This window comes from Polistes canadensis, unplaced genomic scaffold (assembly GCF_001313835.1).
Source record: "Polistes canadensis isolate GaletaPanama2010 unplaced genomic scaffold, ASM131383v1 scaffold_26, whole genome shotgun sequence".
In the NCBI taxonomy this organism is placed as follows: Eukaryota; Metazoa; Arthropoda; class Insecta; order Hymenoptera; family Vespidae; genus Polistes; species Polistes canadensis.
In genome coordinates this window covers 48,138-72,199 of record NW_014569573.1, presented here as the reverse complement: position 1 = coordinate 72,199, position 24,062 = coordinate 48,138, and the positions used below count along the sequence as shown (strand labels likewise).

Genomic DNA, 24,062 nt, shown 5'->3' with positions numbered 1-24,062 from the left:
GAACGAATGAACGAGAACGCACAGGAGAAGAGAGAACTGGCTGGTTCGGTGGCTGGGAAAGAGGGAAGGATGGGGGGGGGGGGCAAGGGGAGAAAAAAAAGAAAGACTCGAAAGTCGAAGGTTCCGCGGGCTCGTTATTCATCGACGGTTCGGATCCGGCTGTCAGGATGCGTTATTTACGAGTTTCGCGGTAGAACGAACTATTAATTCGGCTCGATGCAGGCGGGTAAAACCGCGCACCGGTGCGCGTTAGAAACGCGTTCCGAAAATTCTCGCGGCCCGAGGAGAACGAAGAACCGAGAGAGAGAGAGAACCCCCAGAGTTAAAGGGCTCCCCAACACCCAACGGCATCCACCTATCTTTTTCTCCGCGAATTTTTTCTCTCTTTCTCTCTCTCTCTCTCTCTCTCTCTCTTTTTCCTTTTTTCTTTTTTTTTCTTTACCTATATCTCACTTTTTTTTTCACCACCCGCTCGGATCGATTTTCCATCCTCCGATACGCGGAGACAAAGAGAAGGATCGGTTTCTCGTCCGACGATCGACGAAAATGATGGGCCATGCTTTCCACTTCCCTACCTTTCCCCTCTACCCCGATAGAAATGTCTTTCTCTCTTTTTCTCTCTCTTTCAATCGTTCTTTGATTTTTCACGCCATTCGTCTTATTCGTATTAACTATGAGTTATACCAACCGGTATCACCCAGCGTTCATTTCGTGTTCAAAACTGTCGAACATATTCGTTAATACGTGCCGAAATCTTATATTTGATTTTCGTGTAATTAATTTAAGACTCTTGTAGAAGACTAAAGTCACGTTTGGAATAATCGTTTTAAAGAAAAATTCGATTCAAAAGGTGGTCGAACCGAAGAAATGTAAAATAAAGATTGAGATCGTTTAACATTTTGTTTCTTCCACATGTAATGCACGTTTAAAATCTACGCGCCATATGGTGCGTGTGTGTGTGTGTGTGTTTGCGTTCCATTGAAAACAAAATCCGCACAAATGTCGTACACGTGTAACGGGACAGTTAATTTAATTCAACCATTATTCATAGTCGATATAAAAATATGAGAAAAAGAAAAATAAAAAAAAAAAAAAACTAAGAATTCATTCGTCAAGGGTCAAAATGTCAGAGAAAAAAATCTTAATTAATAAAAATATATATTTAATAATAATCTATATATGTGTTAATTTCGAAAATAAGATTTGGTGTAGAGAAAAGGAAAGAAGAAGAAAAAAAAAGATAAATAAAGATAAATAATTCTTTTCTCAAAAAAGATTCTTAAAAAAGAGTCGATAGATTCTGTTTACAAAGGAAACTGTTAAGCTTTGAAGAGAAAACGTTTCTCTCTCTCTCTCTCTCTCTCTCTCTTTTTCTCTGTGTGTGTGTGTCTGCATCATTCCCGAAGTTTTTCTTCGCGATCAAAAGGATACGACGGCGTTGATCGTGCTTTGAAAGAAACTCGAAACGATTTTTTCGCGGCGCGAAACCGTACGACGTTTGAAAATGCAGAAAACGTGTATGCCGGTTCTCCTCGAAGAGTAGTATACTCTTTTCCCTCTTTATTCCTCTCTTATACTATCGTTTCGTATACCTTCCGACTATACGAGACGGACTCTACGTAGTAACGTTGATCTAATAACGGGACAAACGTCGCGAGTTTCGCGTCCCAGCCGGGATTTCATTTCCTCTTCTCGTGGGAGGAGGAATTCGTTGAGCCAGAGACGAGAAGAGAAATATAGAAAGAGAGAGAGAGAGAGAGAGAGAGAGAAGGTGAATCGATCCTTCAACGACGAAGGACGTCTTTCGATATGTCGACTAGAAACGAAGGATGATATATATGTATGTATCCTATGTATGTAACTGAAACTCAAGCAAAGTATTATGATATATTATTTCTATTAAATATATAATCTTTATATATAAAAAATAATTATTTTCTATAATAATTTATATATAATATGTTATGTAATAATGTACTCTAAATATTATTTTTGTCATTTGATATATTTAACTAATCACTTAGAATATATGTATGCATATAATCTCATTAGTTAAACAAAATATTATAATTCTATATTTGTAATATATATTATTTATACAAGAGAAACGATATATAGATTACATTATAATTATTTGTAATTATATTATTGAAAGATATATGAATTGCATGAAATTATTATAAGATAAATGTTATAAATCCTATATAAAATTGTAAGCTCGAAACGAAGAAGTAAAGCTTAGGGTCGAGCTTAGAAGTTCCAACAAGGAGTAAGAAGAGGATTCGCAAGAGGTTGCTTCACGACGGGGGTTTTCACTGTAGGGAGGCGGGCGTCTCACCGCCGGAAGTGCGTCTAATGCATCCGTCTGGGGGTCACGCGTCATCTCGCTTCCGGCACGGCCATTACCTTCGGTAAAACGCTTCGCAGAAGCGAAGGGGACCTTTCGCCTACTTCGACTGCTCTTTCTTTCTCCCGCCCCACCCCCTCTCGCCACTTGTTCACTCGTTCCACATATCGTTTCTTCAACAAGACTTATTTGTTTTTCTTTTTTGTGTCTGAATCATCCTTTTTCGCTTAAGTATTCTTTCTTCACTTCGAAATCGGTCAAAATGGTCGACTAAAGTTACGCGACATTTTCGATATAATCCTAACTATCTTCGATTAATTTCCAACGATGCGCCATAACGTTATTTTTATAAAAGACACAATGATTTATAATTGGTCAACTTTTAATAACGATATGACATTTTATAACGATAAACACGTTTCATTCATATATATTTTTTCAACGTTTAAACGAATATTATTTTGATTTAGATAATATTTTATATAGAATATAGAAGAAAATATATTATGAGATAATTATGTATATTTTTTAAATATTAGTTTTATTAACTAAAATTGGTTATAGAGAATTTAAAAGAATAATTAACATACCATTACGCGTATACGAAATCCAGGTAGACGTAAGCGCAGTGTTGTTGCAAACGAAGAAATATATTTTAATTTAGCAACTTTACGTTTCGTATCCGTTAGCCGTAATGCATAGGAACGATAGAAACGACGTAAACGACCATTCTGAAAAATGTATACGTAGCGAAAAGCGCGTGGTTCGTTCGGCTAACGCCCTTCCATTATCAAGAATAACAAACATCGCTGTTTATGTACTCTCAACGGCGGAAATAGGGGGAGAAATTAAAATTCATCGTCCGACCCCGATGCTATCGATTGGACTACCGGCCCTATACTACTCTCTCTCTCTCTCCCTCTCTCGTACCTCTCCACGAGCTCTCCACAACTCGGCAATGCTTTCGCGATAAAGCCGAGTTTCGTTGTTACGCGCCATTTCCATCTACAATGTCGCAATTATAAAAATATCAACATTTTCAATGGCAAGTGGGAAAGATAACGACCTACCGATGAGAGTTAGTTTTACCTCTGGCTAATTACGAACAACGTTGAAATAACAGTTTCATCTGTCTGTCTATTTCTCTCTTTCTCTCTCTTTCTACTCTCGTTTTTTCCTTGTTATTTGCGCATAAAGCGAACGCACATCGTTTTGTGATACAACGACGTTACGAACGTTAACAAAAAAATATTATTTCAACGAGAAAATAAAGAATGAAAGAAAGAAAGAAATAGAGACACAGAGAAAGAGAGAGAAAGAAAGAGAAAGAGAGAGAGAAAGCGTGCGAGAGAGAAACATCGAGAGAAAAACCAAACGAAAAGGAGTTCAGTTAGCGAAGGAAGTAGCTTTGTGAAAAAGGGTATGGTGGACGCGTCGAAAAAGGATCGACTCAAAGGAACGAGCCAATGAGACAAGAGCCCCTTTACCTTCGGAGATTGGTCGGCGTATTGTTTTAAGGGAGGCCCGACGCATGCGTCGTCCCATGCGTGGGAGGACCGACCATAATTCACGACCCACGATGCCGTTCGATGTCTACTTTGCTCACTTTTTTTTCTTTTTTTTCATCTGCTCGTTCTCTCTCTCTCTCTCTCTCTCTCTTTCTCTGTCTGTGGGTTTTTTTTTCTTCTTCTTCTTTCCGTCATTTATTGTCGTTTCCTTGTCACTGGGTTAATCGTATTCTTTTCTGATAATTTTAAGAGGATTACGTATACATACGAGGATCGTTTTAAGACTTACCAAAACACTCATTGTCCAAAGTTTCGTCATTTATTTTCTCGTGATTTATAATAACGAATGGGTAGACCTGTTTTGTTTGATATAGAAAAAAAGAACCAAAAAAATTGACATTTCTATGAATGAGAATATAAAATATAATCAAACGAATGAATTATTTTCGACTGAAAAAGATGAAGAAGAAAAAGAAGAAGAAGAAAAAAATGCGAAACAAGAGACGAAGCAATGAAAGATATTCGACTTCGATATTTTAATCCATAGATTATACATTAAATCCTCAATTTAGGTATCAACGTGATTTCGGTCTTTACGAAGGAACGTAGAACGATCGTAAGTTGAGGTAAATTAACGGTCAATTAGCGTAAAGCGATCGAGACTAAAAGGGCTATTCGGTTTAGGACTAGGTAAAAGGAGAAGGGGTAAGGGACAATCTTCTTATCCCTTAATCCTATCGAAGAGGTTTCAGGTTAGTACCTGTCCTAAGATGAAAGGAATGTTAAAGTACATTTTTTCTTTTCTTATATACAAAATAATAATGGTTGAAAGGGGATAAAAATCAATAATGGCACCATTCGGCATTTTAATTAGCTTAAAAAGGCATAAGCGAATTTTCATGCTAAGAAAATACGGATAGGACGATTTTAAGTTAAAGAGGGAAAAAGGATTTAGGATTAAAAAGAGGAAGCGGTAAAAAGTACAAAGAAAAAAATGGTCGACTTAATCGTAGGAATAAAAAAAACAAAAAGTAAGAGAAGAAGAAGAAAAAGAAGAAGAAGAAGATGAAGATGATGATGATGACGATGAAATAGAAGGGGGTGGGCTTGGTCGAAATAGAAAAAGAAGAAGAAGAAGAAGAAACAGCTGTCAGTTTACTTCAAAAAGGCCGCCGGACTTTGGATACGTGCCGGGTGTATTGTTATTTCATGAAGCACCATGCGGCGAAACAAATACACGCTATACCTAGCATAGCCATAGATAGACCCCAGGGGTTGCCAACACGTCGATCGGGAAACGATTTTTGATTGATCGTAAGCCGACAGGAGACAATCCTTGACACACATTTAAATGCCGACAAAAAGAAAAATATAAGGTCAAATGATAACAATGCAAATTAATTTAATTTTTACGAACCGGAAAACTCGAGACAAATTTTTTACGTGAATAATAAATCAATCGTTAAAAGTATCCGAATATCTTTCGTCAAACATAACTAATATATCTACCTCGTATTTTTTTCTTTTTTTTTTTTTCTCTTTGTATCTACATACAACTTATTTCAATCGGTTTATTCATATTTAAATTTGACGAAGACTTAAAACAACATTTTTCTATAAATTACGAACGCTTGAAAGGTGACACGTAGATGCAGACTCTTTTTCTATTAATTCTATTATAAGAAAATAATATTTTATTTTTATTTTTTTTTTCTCTCTCTCTCTGGTTAATTTTTTTTAATAATATAAATATTAATAAAATATCATATCGAGAGACTCTTAATACACCACTTTCTCCCACTGTAACTTATTAGTACACAAGACACGTGTTTTAATGCATTCAATTGCAAGATTTTATTAGATAAATCGCAACACACATTTATAGGATAAAATGTTGATCGCCTATAGAATAATGTTGACCACCCCTGAGATAGATTACCACTATTCATGAATGCAACCATAAGCGGAAAATTGACGAGATGAGCTTTGCTTATGTTAGTAGCGGTTCTGCCACCAATTTCTTCTCTTCGTCTTTCTTTTTCCCTTGGACTTTTTCTTTCCTCTTTCCCATTTCTCTCTCTCTCTCTCTCTCTCTCTCTCTCTCTCTCTCTCTCACACTCTCTCATATTTTCTTTGCAATTTTTTTCCTCGTTCTTTTATCGAATTAATAATCATTAAGAGAAACCACACACACACACTCGAATTCTCGCGGAATCGCGAAGCGTAATTTAAAATCGCATACAACGAGGAACACGTAGTTAGGTGCAGCAGCTATTAAAAAAAACGTCATTCATGGCATTATCGTTATTAATAATACGTCGTCGTCGTCGTTGTAGTCGGGGCTACGAATCGCGCCCTTTTCGATTATTGTGCAATTACTTTTCTTCGATCTAGAAAAAAAAGAAAAAGAATTAAAAAAAAAAAAAAACAAAAAATAAAAAAGAAAGAAAGAAATAAAAGCTAATAAGTTGGGGAATAATAAAGAAAGCGGAACGTGAAGCACATTAGTCGTCGTAATCGTAGTCGTCGAAAATCTTCGGCCGCGACTTATGTTAGAGTAAGTACCTACTAACAACACCAATAAACCCGACGACTTGTTTTTTAATGAGCAATCGAATATTACGAGACAGAGGCACGAGTCCGCGATAGAATAACGAAGAAAGGTGAAATATAAATGCATACGACAAAGACAGAGAAAGAGAGAGACAGAGACCGGGCACTTTCTCTCTCTCTCTCTCTCTCTCTCTCTTTTTCTCTCCGTTCGACAATTTTGTCGAGCATCGCGAGGCAATCTAGTTGGTGGATGTAATAAAAGCTCTACCCACAACTCTGTCTGGCCCTGGCGAAAATTTTCGAGAGAGAACTCGTACGAGCGAGTGAAAAAATGTCAAGAGAAAGAGAGAGAGAGAGAGAGAGAGAGAGAGAGAGAGAGAGAGAGAGAGATAGACATAGGGCGGGATAAAATAAAAATCGTTCCTATACACAGACGTAACACGTATGCAAGACCATACCGAGAGAGTAGGCACTTAAATGCAAACATACGAGAAGAGAGAGAGAGATAGAGAGAGAAGAAGAGAAAGGGCCAAAACCGAAGCATTCAACCAGGAACGAAACAACAATTCGGCCGTCCAATTAAATCGCGTACAACGGCCAAGCGAACGAACGAACAAGCTAGCGAGTGAGCGAGAAAGACAGAGAGATGGAGACGAAGAGAGACAGAGAAAAAAAAAAGGCTTCGAGAAATCGAATGGCACGCGTCGAACCGCGCGAATTTTTTTGCACCGTTGAATGGTCCAACAAAAGCTCGGAAAGATCCTGGACAAAATTGCTCCAGAGAAGGATTCGAAACGACGTGGGGTGGTACTTGGTTGGGGGTGGAGTATAAACGTCGTTCGTTTTTTCTTGTTTTTTTTTTTTTTTTTTCATTAGTTTACTCGTAACTACCTGACAAGACGTCGACTAGTTGGTGATGGTGATGGTGGTGGTGGTGGTGGTAGTGGTGATGAAAGGAAGAAATTGTTTTTCGAGTTTTGTACCCGTAACGATTTTGTTTTTTCTTATTCGATCGTTGCTCGGCGTGTTCCCTTATTTTTGTCTATTATTCCATACATACTTATTTAACGTTCATTATTTTACGATAACCGTATTTATGCTTATTTAGCAATCGACCACGATATTTCTATACTCGAAGAGAAAGGTTTGTGGTTAGGTATTACTGCTACGTCGTGAAAACGACGAGGAGGTGAAAAGGGGTGGTGGTGGAGGAGATTGGAAGAGGAGAGAAAAGAGAAGAAGAAGAAGAAGAAGAAGAAGAAGAAGAAGGAGAATAGGTGGCGGTGGTTGGTCGACGAACAGGAGGGATTAATAAGCGTAATATATTAGGGAGTCCTTTGTCAGAAGCGCTCGTCTTTCAACGGCGCGTCAAGCCGAATCCCAAGAACTCCGAGTGAAAAGAGAAAGCAAACGAGCTAGCTAGCTAGCTAGCTAGCTGGCAAGAGAAAGAGTAAAAAACAGAAAGAGAGAAAGAGAGAGAGAGAGAGAGAGAAACAGCTGAACGCGTGCGTCTCCGCGAAGGGAAAGAGGAGAGGACACGAAACGGGATTCAAAACCGCCCCCTCGGTTCTCGAGACAAATGTGTTTCTCCGTACGAGACAAAATGTACGAACACTGACAACCACAACGACTACGACGACGACGACGATGTCTACGACGAGAACGACAGACGACGACGACTCGTCACCGTCATTCGTTAAGCGGTTTTCAGGTGGGACCCGACTCTTCTTCTTCTTCTTCTTCCTTCTTCATCTTCTTCTTTTCCTTCCACCTCTTACAGCAGTCATTACTCACAAGAAATACGTGTCGCAAAGGAAATTCCACGTAGCGTATAGTAAGAGGAGGAGGAGGGGGGGGGTATCTTTTGTAAAAAGAAGAATTCATTCTAAAGCGTTTCGAAGCTGGACCCGATATCTTCGGTCACGACTTAACAAGCAAAAGGACTCTTCCAACTTTCCTCCTCCTCCTCCTCTTTTTCCGGTAATATCGATCTCGTTGAAGATGTTAGAAGAAAAATCTTTCACAGATCTGTTCATCCTTTTCCAAACGCTAGTACCGAGCTAAAGAGAGGAAAAGAGAAAAAGAAATAAATAGATAGAATAGATAGATAGATAGATAGATAGATAAATGGGTGACAGAGTGGGGTTTGGGGAAAGGGTAGGATAGGGGGTAGGATGGGTGGTAGCAGACTAGGCTATCCTGGAATAACGCAAAGCGTAACACGTGGGCGCGGAGTGCCCGGAGAGAAGATAAACGGATTACGGGCGCTTTGTGTCAACGTGATCCGCTTCCCTTGCAGCAGCCGAATCCCTTTACCTCTCCCTCCCGTCTCCTCAATGGGATATTACGCGCTCCGCTGCCGGTAACGCTGTTCGGTCTGCAGGACGCCGCTTCGACTGATAACCAATTTTCATTACTGTTAATTTAGGAACGGCCGTAGCGTGACCTCGCTCTCTCTCTCTCTCTCTCTCTCTCTCTCTCTCTCTCTCTCTCTATTTCTCTCTCTTTATTTCTATCTATTTCCCTCTCTTTCTCTCATTCAACGAGCTTTTGCCGCGAGGTTGTTTCGCACCGGGACACGGCTGGACGCCTGCTCGAGCTTAGTATTGCGAGATAAAAAACCATTCCTGCTTCCGCGGAAGGCTAAAGCTTTAATTCTTTTCTTCTTCCATTTAAAATCTCTTTACGTTTTTTTTCAACTCGATAATTGTAAATTTCTTCTTTTTTGTACTCCTCAAATCTCAATATATAGAGTGTATCCTTTTTATTGTTTTTCTTTTTCTATCGTTTTATTACGTTCAATTTATACATGTAATATGGAACAGTATCTGATATGGAACTATTTTGTATATAATATCTTTAACATTTTGTATCTTTTCTAATATTGTGCGACTACACTATTTCTTAATTATCATCTTAGTTTTTCGAATATCTAATTGTAATAATAATAATATAAATGATAAAGAAATCACATATCTTATATTATTAATTTATCACTTATTAATGTTTTGTCTATAAATTCTGTACTTGTGAATTTATGTTTTTTTAAATGATTCTCAAAATCGTCGTTTATCTTATTTAAAAAATGATCTGAAATATTAAAATATTTAATGAAATATAATTAATGAATTTATTCGAAAGAGATAATATAATTGTTAATTTTTGCAGGACTATATGAGAACATGGGTTTCTCGTTTGAAGGAACGATTCGTTCTGGAAAAGCGTTAACTCGTCTCGTTCGATAGGCCATAAACTCTCGCTTTAGTGTAGGCTATCACACCACACGTATGATAGTATAGAAGGTATATGTGTATATCTCTATATGTATATCGAACGGCCTCGTTTAACGCTTAATGCGAAGACGGACCTTCGTTATTACAAAGGATGGAAATGGCTTTTGAAAATAGTGCGAGCGTTAGAGGCCGATCGATGACGGTGTGTTTGTGTTTGTTTGTTCGTGCGCGTGTTGCACATAAAAAAAAAAAAAGAAAAGAGCAATACAACTGTGCGAAACGTGAAATGAGAAAAAAATGTACGCGCGCGCGCGCGCGTGTGTGTGTGTACGAGTTGTGAAAAAATGTGTAGTCAACGTGCGATAAAAAATTAAAAAAACCATACACTTTTGTCTTCCATTTATTTTTTTGATTTAATTTGTTTAATTTTTGTTTTTATTTTTTTTTTTCGAAGGGATAATATACTTCCCAGGGTTTTCTTTTCTTATTTTCGATGTAAAGAAATCTAACGACGTTTGAAAAAAAAGAGAATAAAATCTCGTTAGAACAAAAGAAAATTCAATCGAGAACTGACTGATACCTACCTATCTACCTTTTCTAATCAATCTCCAGGGATTTCGTTCAATCACCAATTTTCATTTTGCGAAACTTCCAATTCGATTTCATACATCGGTCATCCTCCTTTTCGATATTTCATTGAATTCGTATTTTTAATAATGGCGTTGCGGCGATGCGAACTATCGATGTGAAATCGTTCTGACGATGGTTAAATGTTCAAAAATTGATGTTGCAAAAAAATCGTTGAATCGAACGGGATTACCAAGTTAGGAAAATCTCATGACATTTTGATAACGGGGTCGGAGAATTGTTTTTTTTTTTCGTCGACGATATCATCCCTCCGTTTCTCGATTCGAATTGAGTCGAATTTTACGAACGAGAAAAAGAGAAAAAGAAAAGAGAAGAGATAACGGGGTGGGGGGATGGGTGGGGGGGAAGGAAAGAAAAAAAAAGAACAAGAAGTTAAACTTTGTAACTTTGTACTACTCGAACAACGGTGATACGACCGACGACGACGTTGAAATCTAAACAGAGTGCTATTCCAAACGAAGGACGTCGATGTTACTCGCGAGTGCTTTCATTACTTAATTTAACCAACTAGATTGGATCGTTCAAGCTGTATCCGTTTAATCTTATATTATCAATATCCCTTCTTATCTAATAAAAACTCTTATCAAACGACGAATACGTAACGATACGTCCAAATTTTTAAAGACGAATATAATTCAGACCTAAAAAAAAAAGAGAAAAAAGAAACAACATAAATATAAAACGTTCGATAAAATTTCAATATATGCAAACACACACAATAATTTAATCAGTTATTTCTCTCGTCCAAAATTATAATTCTTAATGATAAGGTATCACAGGAAACTTGGACATAAAAAAGAAGTAGAACTTAATTTAACTAAGTTGGACGTTTCGTCCCTTTATTGGGACTTCTTCGGCAACTTAATTTTTACAGTTCAGCGTATTTACACACAATAATATTATTAAATAAATATATTTAAATAAATAATCACATAATATAAAACGAAATAATATATTTATGCTTTGTGAAACACAGAGCACACGCGTACGTATAGCAATGGCGTTTGAAACAGAGTGTAGCTTTATCACCGAAAGCTCTAAACCCCAGGCTCTCGCAACAAGGTGACCCAGTCAATTCGAGAGAGAGAGAGAGAGAGAGAAAGAGAGAGAGAGAGAGAAATGACAGAGACGAGAGACGAGAGCATTGTGAAGGGCAGGATCGGTGGTAATCGGCGTCTAACAGTCTCTCTCGGTTGCCGGAGATGAGATCGAGAGGGACCCCTCGCGCGAATCCATCGCAGACGCATTCCCTTCTCGGAGGATATGTCCTCATTGTGTTCGCCCCTTAATCAACAGCTCCCTGCCGTCCTCCGTGGCTGTTCGATGCTTATTGATATAACTCACCCTCTACCTTCTCTCTCTCTCTCTCTCTCTCACCACCTTGGTTTCTCTATTTTACTCATACTACCAAATACCTTTGATACACGTATACATATATATATGTATATTACATATAATAGTACGCACAAGCGCAGAAAGATCATCTTACCGAGTTTCTATTTGTTATGCATATATTTTCTTAGACAAACTAATCTTTCTTGTTATTTCTTTCCTAGATATTTTTGTTCTCTCTTCTTTTTTTTCTTTTTAAATCATTTTCCTCATAAACGTATAGATAACACAGAGATCAATTGTTTAATATTCTTTTATTCATTTTCTTAAGGAATCCCTATCGCAACCCATAGAGAGAAAATTCTCTCCGGTACTACTCCTTTTAAAGGAAGATCACGAGTAGAGGAAGAAGTGATAGAGGAATGGGCGAGTGGAGGGGTTGGGGGTGGCATGGGGGGTAGTTTCGCAGCAGCAATTTTGGAGGGACAAGTATACGACTTCGTATAAAGCGATTTCATCGCTTATACGTAGAGATAGAGATAGATAGATAGAGGTGTGTACGCGCGTGATACTCGTAGCGTGGCTCAATATGGCGTTCCCGGCGCCCACCACGGGGTATTTGCATGACAACGGGGGGTGAAACGTACGTGTCCCTCTCTCCCTCTCTCTCCCACGTACTCCCTAATTAGCCGGCGCCACATACCGGCGCGGATTAACGAGAATATTGCATTTTTAATAGAGTTCGCCCTATTCTCTCCTCCCCCTCCCCCACCTATACCCCATCCCTTCTCCTCCTCCTCCCTTCCGCTCCCGTTCCTGTTCCCTTTTCCAACAGCCATCGGGAGCATAGCTGGAGTGAGGACGCCCCCAAAGGCAAGCTATGGTGGTGCTCTATGGTGTTCTTTTCTTTCTTTCTTTCTCCTCGAACGTTTTCGAGCTAGCTAGGTAGCGTAGAGAGAGAGAGAGAGAGAGAGAAAGAGCCATAGGAAAAGGGAAGATAGCAGTGATTTCAACGACGATTCATAGAGATACGCGTCGTTGCTTCCAGAGACCGTATTCGGCCGAAAGAAATTCCCTTTGATGTTCCTTTCTCTCTGTCGAGGAGAGAGAAAGAGAAATAGAACGCCCAAAATAGAAGCTTTCTCGTTAATGCAATTGATTTTACAATCGTTAAAACCCACACTTAGGATAATATTAATAGAACAAGAAGGAACGAATGGTGCGAATTATTTTTGAAAGTCATATGATTTTTTTGATTCTTCATACCTATATTTTTTATGCATACGTAGTTATTCTTCTAATAAGGAGGAGACTCGAACTATTTTTAAAAGAATAAGGAACGGTTGTGCTCGAATATTTTCTTCATCGTTTTCTCTCTCTCTCTCTCTATTTTCTTCCTTCCTTCCTACTCTTATTTTCTTTCTTTTTCTTTTCTTCTTTTTTTCTTCTCTTTTTACGCGAGGGATCGATTTAGACGTTCAAAGAAAATACTATGCGCGCTTCCCAGGGGCGTGGGTGCAAAGGGGGTGCAAAGGGGGTGCAACGGCGCTGCACCCAGGGGTTTGCCGGTTCTCTGCTTGCTCGTCCGGCCGACTAGCTCCGCTGATTGCTCTTGCATCTTTGATGACCTCGTCCAGACAGAGTAGAAGGGTGAGGATCGGGGCCACCCCTGTGCGGAATGATGTGTAAAGAGTGAAATGTTGAGATTGATATTTTAACAGACGGATTACGTAAGAAGGGCACGAAGGACGTGGTGATTTTCTCATGCAAACAGAGTCCGGCCCTGATATCCTACTGATATTTTACATTTACCGTTTTATCCGAAGTATAAAATCGTCGCTTGAATATTCATTTATTTTTCCGTCTCTTTTTTTTATATATATATATATATATTTCTTTTTTTAAACTTTTTCATTTTTATACATTTTTATATTGAAAGAAAAAAAGAAACAATTATTACAGATCTAATCGAATATCTTTTTCGTTTGATTGTGTGTTGCAGAACCTTAGTGAAACGTTTCTGTATTACGCCTGGAAAATGAATTCCACGAACGGTGAGTAATTCTTTTCTTTTTTTTCTTTTTTCCTTCCCCCCCCCTCCGCCCCCTTTATCTACCTTCGCGATTAACCAGATGTAAATTTTTTCGAAATTACATTCGCCGTTGGGACGACGACACGACGATGCTCGTGTCCAACGAAATGAATAAATATTCTCATTTTCGCTCAACTTATTTGAAGATAATTAAATAGAAAACACCGATGAAATTTCATCTCGCTAAGCCAACTCAACCTTTTCGAAACTTTAACGCTCCTTTTCGTTGAAACAGAAGATACAGTATCTTCTTCGACCTCATTTCCGTAATGATAACCAGCGAGAGAACTTTCATATAAACATTGCTACGTGTATTCCATTTACCATACGTTACATACGTAATCTATGCAAGTATATATATATATAGAAGACTTTAAATTCAAATTTACATTAAATATTAAATATATATCTCTCTACACTAACCACATAAGTACGTTTCTCAACATTTTTTTTCTTTTAATCATAACAATTTTACTATTATACAAAAATTGCGAATAATCCCGTTGAACGGTTATAATGAGTATACTAATTATTTACGAAAATACGTTTATTATTACATAAAATATATATATATATTTTTATTATTTATTTATACTCCCTTACGGGTTTGAAGGGCTTCCGTTACAACTTTTTCTTTTACGTAAAATATATATTTGACGTATGTATCTCTCTCTCTCTTCTCTTTCATTATAACTTCGCGCGAAATTAAAGTATAAAGAAATAATTTTCGATCGTATCGCGATCGGTTAAAATTTTGGTCGGGCCCGATATAAAGGGTGGTTGGTTGGTGCACGTGCCGATGGGGAAATTGTATTGAAGACGTGGTAAATATTACAGTATCTCATTAAAAACGAGCGCTTCGACGCGTCCCCGAACGCTTAAGGCGTATATATTCCCATTTTTCTCTCTCTCTCTCTCTCTCAGTATACTCGTACTCTATTTACAATCTACTACCTACTATTCATCGATAAATTACCGAGAGCAGCGAGCGCGTCGAGTACGTCCTGGCCGAAAAATTTTCAACGTTGTCGATATTTATGACGTCGCGGATGGGCTTATGCATAAATCACTTCCATTTAATTGATATCCATTCTCTTTAATGATCCACCAAGAGAAAGAGAGAGACAGAGAGAGAGAGAGAGACAGAGAGAGAGAGAGAGACAGAGAGAGAGAGAGAGAGAGAGAGAGAGAGAGAGTTTCATGTATCCTATAGGATATCGTTTCACCGTCGCCCGATCGACAAATTATTAAAAATAATACGATTCTCGCGACTATACGAAAGATATTTCCCCCCTCCCCTCAGCCCACCCCGCCATCCCCATCTGTCTTTCATACGGTCGCGTTTTTTATTTTTAATTTTTATTTTATTTGGTTGGCAAACAACTGCGGATTTTTTTGGTTGGCAACTAAGTGAGTATGGTTACTTTTATAAAAATCTACAGGTTCCCAGAGGAGACCTCTCTTTCTCGCTCTTTCTTTTTATCTATCTATCTATATATCTCTTTGTATAAATAAATACTTACGTAAATATATATATATATATAAAGAAATTATRAAGAAGAAGAAATTATTAAAATAAATTAAGAATGTGCCAATATTTTTCGGATTGCCGATTTTTCGGATTTTTGTTAAAATAAACAGCCTCGCTTAGTTGACAACCGAGAAACATCGGCATATATTAATATCACATTTAAGAATTTAAACAACAATATTTATTTTCTCGATGTTTTTCATTCTTCGTTGTGATTCGTATTCCCCCTCCCCCCACCAGAATCTTTTTTACTTTTATTCCTACTTTTAAGAGGAAGAAGGATCATTTAGTTGCCAACCCAATATTATTTTTTCATTTTTATTTTGTAATCTTCTTCCTTTTCTTTCCATTTTCTTTTCTTTTCTTTTTTTTTTGTTTGAATAATACATTTTATTCTTAGAATATACAGAGAAAAGTAATCGTCGTTTCCTATCGTTCCGATCCATCAACGAAGGTCCTTCGTGATCCTGGCTGATCTCAGATGACTGATCCTCTCTCTCTCTCTCTCTCTTCTCCTACTTCTTACAGGCTCTCAATTTCTCGCTGAGAAATCGTCCGCTAAAAATGGGGGAGCGAATTCGATATCAGAACATATTTTTTTTTTCCTCTCTTTTTCTTTCTTTCATTCTCTTTCTTTTTCCCTTTCTCTTTCTCTTTCTCTTTCTCTTTCTTTCTCGTAGGCAATTACTCGCTTCCGCGCGATACGAATCGGATTACCGAATGGTTTTGTAAGCTGATAGACGCTGATAAATGATACCGTATTGACGACGATGCCTTTCAAAATAATCTAGTCTAATTCCTTATTAACCGTACGTCTTTCACGTTGATAGGTTTGAAAATCGATGTTACCTACCGGACTAGATGACTAATTAAATTTTAATATATAAACTTTTTATTATTAAAATAAACGATTATAATATGCTCGTTTTAAATGCCATTGTCAATTAGTAAATCGATATTCTTTTTATATTTTGAATTATAAAATAATTTGCACACAAATTTATAATAACTTTATAAGTGATCTAATCGATATAACACAATCAATAAGAAGACTTTCTTAAAAATATTCAAATCAAAAAATGATTCGTAATCTATGAAACGAATGCACCTCTAAGACAAATAAAAATACTGTAACAACCATCCCTATGTTAGAAAAGAAATCTTTTCCAAGATAAATTATTTCATATTTATAGAATAATTCACGTTTTATATATATATATACAATAGTTCGAATTTTATATTCCTATTAATACACGTACGTATACGATTGTAATGTTAAAAACTGTTATGTAAAAAACAAGAATAGGAATATAAAGAAAATAAGTAAAGTCATAGAAATGAAGGGAAGGGGGAAAAATAAAAATAAAACAAAAATGGTCGATAATGTTGAATTCGATCGAACGACAAAGTTGGAAAAATATACATATATATATATATATCCATTACTGTTATGCGCTGACCGCATAATTTTCCTCTGCTGCTAGTATAGCAACGTTCAAAGATTGGCGAGGGGAGTTCGGGGAGGGATATGTAATATCGAGGACGATATGACGAAGGATGGATTTGCGGTAGAGAGTAATGCCGTCGAGAAGCAGCAGCAACAACCGTCGAAAACCGGCGTCGACGAAATATAGTCGTGTTGGCAATCAGAAACACATTATCGGACGACCGTCTCGTCGGTAATACGTCCCGCTGAGCACGGAAATATATTTCGTTTCACTATACCCCGCTGCTACTATTTCCCTCTCACTCTCTAACTCTCATTCTCTCATTCTCTATCCTTCTCATTTTAACTCCGAAGAATTCCTTTTCGAGTATCCTTGATCCACCGCTTTGACCGAGGGTCATCACCGTCCTCGTTTCACCGATAAAATAAAAGTTGCAAAATAAAACTTTCGTACAGTTTCTAACAGTCGCGTCATATTTTTCTCTATTGTATTTTTCAAAGTTTTTTTTTCTTCCATCAAATGTTGTAATACATTCCCTAGGAGAATATTCGATTAAACGTTTAGAATTCAATGAAAAATATTACAATGATTTTTACGTATATACACTTAGATTAGTTATTATGTTTCAATTGTAGAATACAATCACTCGATTGAGCGCTTGAAATAAATAAATAATACAAATCTTTTGGGAATTTCAATCATTTGCGTCTTATTAAAGTCAACCTAAAAATACGTACTTCTTTTATACGTTTAAATAATAATAAAAAAGAAAAGATTTGTATATAAAAAAATCATTGATAAATTCAAATATCGCAAATATACAAAAGTAATCAGAACGAAATCAAATTCAATTTTGAACATTTTATTTTGTTGATAAAGCAAATAAATGTAATCTTAAAATTAGTTCTTTTTCTCTTTATTTCAGTTTTCGTTTTTATGCAAACTCCTTCTACTTTTCGTAGGGTATTTTCCTCACACTACGAGATGAAAGAGCGAGAAGAGGTAGAAGCGACTTCTCGAATATAAGTTCCTCTGTGTCCCGGCACATTTCGTCGGCCCTCTCTTGCTTCTCGCGTCACTCCCTCGTAATTAATCATTCCTCCTCTCCTTCCCTCTCTCTTTCCACTTCTGGTCTCTCCTCCTCCTCTGGGCGTCAAACGGAGGCAGTATGGCCGCGAGAGAGCACAACTTCACACTAACAATATATGTATATATCTATATATATATATCTTTCTCTCGTTTCTACTAAATATATGTATGCTTTTATCGAGAAATAAACTGAAACCTACGCGATTTGTTTACAATTATTTTATTATTACTAATTGTTAATTTCTATAAAAATATATACGTGTAAATTTTTGTCACGAAAAAAATCAAATAACGTTTACAAATCAGTAATTATCATAGAAAATATGACAAAAATTATCATTCTTATCGTACGTCTGTGTGTTTTTCCCCTTTTTTAAATACTTAACATTAATTAAAACAAAGCATATATTTATATATATATGTTGATAAGAATACACGCAAAAATGTATCGTAAAATGATAGAACGTACATAAGCACGCATTGAGAACCACGAAGTATGCCGACGAATGGCCTCGGACCAACGTCTGAACGACGACAAGAGGGAAAGAGGTGGAGGAGGAGGAGGAGGAGGAGAAGGAGTGATGAAGAGTAAGAGTAAGAGGAAGAGAAGAGAGAAGGCCTTCGAGACTATCGTGGTTTTCGTTGCATTCGCTATGACCAATGATCGCCCGTTCTGGAATGCTTATTCATATCGTAGACTAATGTGAATACCTGACCATTTTGAAACTCTTTCGTGCACGGTGATGATCAACGTTCCTTCTTTTCTACCTCTTTGATGCCGCCTTTTCTTCTTCGGCCCTCTGATAAATTTATCAATTTCATGACACCGTTATACATCGTTTGACCGACGACCCGCGTAAAGCTTTTAGAAAGTTTCATTATTTTTCACGTCTAATGGTAACATATATTGAGTGACACATGTTTCTAACACCTTTCTTCTAAAGTTGTCAACATTTTTTTTTTCTTTTTTTTTTTTTTCATAAATACTAAAATATATTTTACAAGAGAAAGTAAGAAAAGAATGAGGTTTGAAACCTAATCGGAGATAAGCTCATAAATAATAGATAATATGTTAATTAATTGCATAACAAACATTTCATTTTGACTTTCCCTATTTAATGTGATTAATTAATATTTTTTACAATAATCATATTATCCCTATATATATATATATATCTATTTAAATGAATTGCAATCGAAAAACATTGAATATTATTCACTATACTAGCTGCGTTAAAACTACCCTGTTAAAAAATACGCGAAAAAAAATCTCAACTATAGATTAACAATGAAATTATCAATCATAAACGATGACACGCGATACGACGGACATCGTTCAATTCGCATTTTTTACACGAGTACTTTAACCCTTCGCTCACGTTGTTTCTCCCTTCTTTCCGTCCCTTTCCAGTAAACCCCAAACCCCATCCCCCCGACACACCAGTAGCGATATTTCTCCGCGGAATATCCGTCATTCGTTGATTGATCTCGATAACAAAAACGGCGATATTATCGAGAAACGAGTTTCCCTAAAAAGGGTCTGAGTGGGGGTGGGAAAAAGAAAAAGGAAGAAGAAGAAAAAGGCGAAGGAGTGGGAGGGAGAAAAAAAGAAAAAAGAGAGAAAGAAAAAGAAAAAAAAAGAAAAGAGAAGAAATGTAACATCGAAGGGCCATAAAAGAGTCGGCGAAACGATGCGGTGGTCTCCGTAGAATTCATTTTAATCATCTCCACATTCCCTTCGTCAGGAGACTCACCTTCCGGCCACGGAAGACAGAACGAAGAGGAGCAGGGGACTCCCGACAGGGGGCAGAAGGAACACCACCACCACCAGCAGCAGCACGTAGGTACTTCTCTCTTCCGTATCTCCGTTTTCTTCTCCCTTTTTTCTCTCCTCCTCCTCCTCCCTTCCTTTTTTTAATTTTCCAGTCTCTCTCCGTAATCACGGCACTATTACACCCAAACGTTTTTAATGAATCCGTCAACGATTCTTTCCGCATTTCTCTCTTTTCCTTCTTCTTCTTCTTCTTCTTCTTCTTCTTCTTCTTCTTCTTTTTCTTCTACATTCTCGCCCTTTTTCATTCGTATCTCTATTTCTTTCTCTCTCTCTCTTAAATACACTCACATACACACGCGTACACATTCTCTTTCAATTTCTTTTTTCGTTTTTCCCCTTTTTTTTTTTTCTCTCTCTCGTTTCTACGTTGTGTCCTTACTTTCCCACGTTTCGTTCTTTTTAGAACAGCTCTAAGGTCTACGAATTGCAAGAGCACAATCTTAGATGCCTCGGGCAACCGAGAAAAATTTCTTCCTCCTAAATTCAACGACTATATATCGTGAGAAAGGATAAAACTTGGATATGGAGAGAAAAAGAAAAAAAAAAATCAAGAAAATAACAATAATAAAGGTTGGACCTAGGTAGAGAGAGAGAGAGAGAGAATTGTTGAATGAAATGGTACACGGGGAACGGCCAGAGATTGTCGGGGATAATATTTTCGACGTAGGAGACACCGAAAGCAGTCACCACCCCCTACCCCCATCGAGCATGCGAATTCCCTACGATCTTAGGGGAGGGAGGGGATGGAGAAAAAAATCATTCTTTTTCTTCTAGACTAGACAAAAAAAATACGAGACACATATTCTCTCTAACGCTACCGGTTGATTTTTTGTTTTTTCCCCCTTTTATTTACCAAATATACCGAACCGAGTTTTATAGCTGTAGATATATATATTTTGAGTTTAGGAAAAAAAAAAAAAAAAAGGAAAAGGAAAAGAGAGAGAAAAAAACTCGGTCGAGTTGTCATAAACTTTTTTTCTTTCTTTTTTTTTTTTGTCTTCTTTTTATTTTTTCTCAAACGACGAGTCCGCCGAGCGAGAAAGAAAAAATGTATATATATAAGAGATAAGGATTAAAAAAAAAAGAAAAAACATTTCGACATTTTCTAAGCGACGACACACTATGAAGTGGGGAGAGAGGTGAAAAAAAAAAGAATTTCGAGATAAATTGCACGATACCGCGTTGGTTGGTGGTGAGGGGGGCTAGGCAGGTTTGTATACCTGGTCCCATTGTTCGAAATAAATTTTCTAATTCATCCAATGGCTCTCATTTTATTTGTTTTCCACCTCTCACTCCCTACCCTCTGTTTTCTCTCGCCAACTCTCTTATTCCTAATAATAAAAACGTTTTTAAAAATAATTCAAAGGGAATAACGCGATGATGATGAAAAAAAAAGGAGAGAAATTGATAATAAAAAAAAAAAAAAAACAAGAAATAAAAAATGAAGAAGGAAAAAAAATCAAAGAGAAATCCTCTCTTCTAGGAATATAAACGGGGGCGGCAGGGGGAGGAGCTCTTACGATCAGTCAAAGTTTCGCTCGTTCGTTCGTTCGTTCGTTCGTTCATCCGCCCAATCTACGTTGTCGATTTGTACTCCGGAGAGCGGAAGTGGTGCGTTCTTTATTTAGCGTCTGCTATGATCTTCGCTCGGTCTGATATCAGAAGCAATGACTACGTTGAGAAAAAAAGAAAGAAAGAAAGAAAAAGAAGAGAAGAGAAGAGAAAAGAAGAGAAGAGAAGAGAAGAAGGCAAGGCACGAGATCTGTGCTGGCTCAGGAAGGATTGGCAGAAAACGAATAAGAAGAATGAAGACGAGAAAGAGAGGAGAGGAGTGGAGAGGAGAGGAGAGGGGTGGGTTGGGTTGGGTTGGGCGGAGAGGAGAGGAGGGAAAAGAGAAGGAAAGAAAACGAGAGACGATGGTCGACCGGACCATTCAAAGTTCCCAGGAGGCAACAAAGGGCCAGCAACGAGCTGATCAAATTATCCAATTCATTTGGACTGGCGAACGAGTGAGCGAATAAGTGCTCGCCGTTACCAAGAGGCCCACTTCAGATTCTTCGAGTACCATCCTCCGCCGCTCGCTATGAGATGATCCATCCAAATTTATGCACGTTCCTATCCCAAGGTATATACTACCTTATCCCCCTACCCGCCCCCCTGCCCTCCTACCTCCCCCCGTCCTCTCTCCCTTTACCCAGTTTCAAATCTTTCACGTCAAAGATTCATTCGCGATTAATTCGATATGATAAAAGGGAAATATATTAATAATAATATTACGGAAACGTATAATCAAAGTTTTATTATATCGGTATCGTTTACGATTTATTTTACTCGAAAATTAATCTACAAACTTATAAATCCAATCGCGTGTTTTTCGATGAACTATGAGTAATTTGAAATATGAATGTTATTAAGGTTTATATCGAAGAGTCTTCATTTTTAATCTAAAATTTTGGACAGTATATATTTATATAATACGTTTTATTATATATGTAAATAGATTTTTCTTAAAGATTGTATCTAGATTATCTATATATACGATCTTAGAGAAATAGATTTAAGTTATAACGAAAAGCAAATAAAAGGATGGGCTACCTGTAGGGTCGTTTTCTATTTGTAGAATCCACCTAATATAATTCCGGTAGTGACCCGAGCAAAAATAGAAAAAAAAAAAAGGTTATTTGAAGTTCTGAATTTTAAACAAACGAAAACTTCAGGAGCGGCGAGAAAACTTTGATATTAAGTGAGTTGGCCATAAAAGTAAAAAAAAAAAAAAAAAAAAATATTTCATTTTATAAAAATTACAATATACTATAAAAATATTCACCGGATATTTGTCAAGCCACAACGATGATTTTCTAAGAATCCTTTTAAGAAAGCCGACAATGGTTTCCTGTTTTTCCTTTTCAATCGAATCATCGATCAACTTGTGGAATAACGAATAAGAATATCTACGACTAATGGAAAATTTTGCCTTCTCTGTTGGATCACTTGATCGAATGAAAATGTTACTTCACTTTCACATCGAATAATTCGTAGTAAACGATCATGCATATGACACAAGTAACAAGTGCATAAAAGATCACGTTATCAAAAAAATTCAATACGAGACCAACTTTTCGCGCGAGTTCTAATAAGAAAAAAATCTAAATTAAAGGTATTTGTGGATCTTTGTGTGGAAACTATGACGATGAACAAAAAAAAAATAAAACTATCGTAAGAGTATCGTTTGGCGATGAGTTCATTTTTTCTCTCACTCTCTTTCTCTCTCTGTTTCTTTCTCCTTTTCGCAAAGCTCCGTGTTCTCCTCATATTTAATAACCCACGCGCATACACGTCCGTACTCCAAGGTCCACGTACGGGCATTAAACTCCGGGCGAGTGCGGAGGTTCGTTACGTACAATGCACCGCTGATTGACCAACCAGATCCGCCCTGAAGTGAAGTGGTGCACGGTTGCGCTGGTGCCGTCGTCGTGCAATATCGGATCACATCGTTGCCCCAATTGCGAGCTCCGGTATCTTTCTCGCCATTTTCAAAGCTTCAATTCCTATGCTTTCCGTCAATCCCGAAACTAAACTGTCGCGAGCCAGTCGTGACAGATAGAATACCATGATAACCCCATAGCTATATGCAATTCGCGATCATCTTCACCATCTTCCCAACAAAAATATCTAACTTGAGGTATTTCAATTAAGAAAAAAAAAAGAAAAAAAGAACAAATTAAAAAGACAAAAAATTATAACTATGATTCTACATGATAGAACATCCATCCATTTGTCTCTACGTTATTAAATGGGGATGGGGGGGAAGGGAACTTAAATAACATATCGAATCTTCTCAATTGCTTATCGTTAATCTTCTAATAATTAACTTCAAATCTAATGATCCTTCCACCCCATCCCCCCAGTTCTTCTAATTTTTCTTATTGCACTATAATATTACTTCTCGAGACGTTTACTCGATACTCGAATCTTATCGATCGAATATTGCAAGTAAGCAATTTGATCTTACATACGTATGATGCAAGCATATATACGCGTACACATATAAATACATATATATATATAATTTAAATTACTCTTCGATCTATCGCAGCTTATTCTCTTCAATGTAATATCAAACGAGATAGATTAAGTCGAAACTTTTCTATCAACATAGATCATTCACCATCCTACTCGATCGAATCTCTCGAACTCGACGTGTGTGTCTCGTAGGAAAAGTGTTAGAACGAAAGGAAGATGGTAAAAGTAAAAGAGAGAGATAGAGAGAGAGAGAGTGAGAAGAGGAGGAGCGGGGTAAAAGGCAAGGTCGAAGAACCATAAATAAGGGTACACGTCAGGCGGTGATAATTCGTCTTCGGCGGCTCGACGCCTCGAGGGCCCTCCCCCCCCCTGTTTTAAAATTATTATCGTTCACCGTGAGCGAACCAACGAAGAAACGAACGAA

The 24,062-nt window shown here is 37.3% G+C and overlaps 1 protein-coding gene across 1 annotated transcript in view; it reads left to right on the top strand.

Moving 5' to 3' along the window:
• LOC106783825 (transcription factor SOX-2-like) overlaps positions 1-24,062 on the top strand; it is a gene marked incomplete at its 3' end in the record, with an annotated part of 217,471 nt that overhangs the window by 153,692 nt on the left and 39,717 nt on the right. The window contains 1 exon segment of the mRNA XM_014742725.1: positions 13,624-13,675.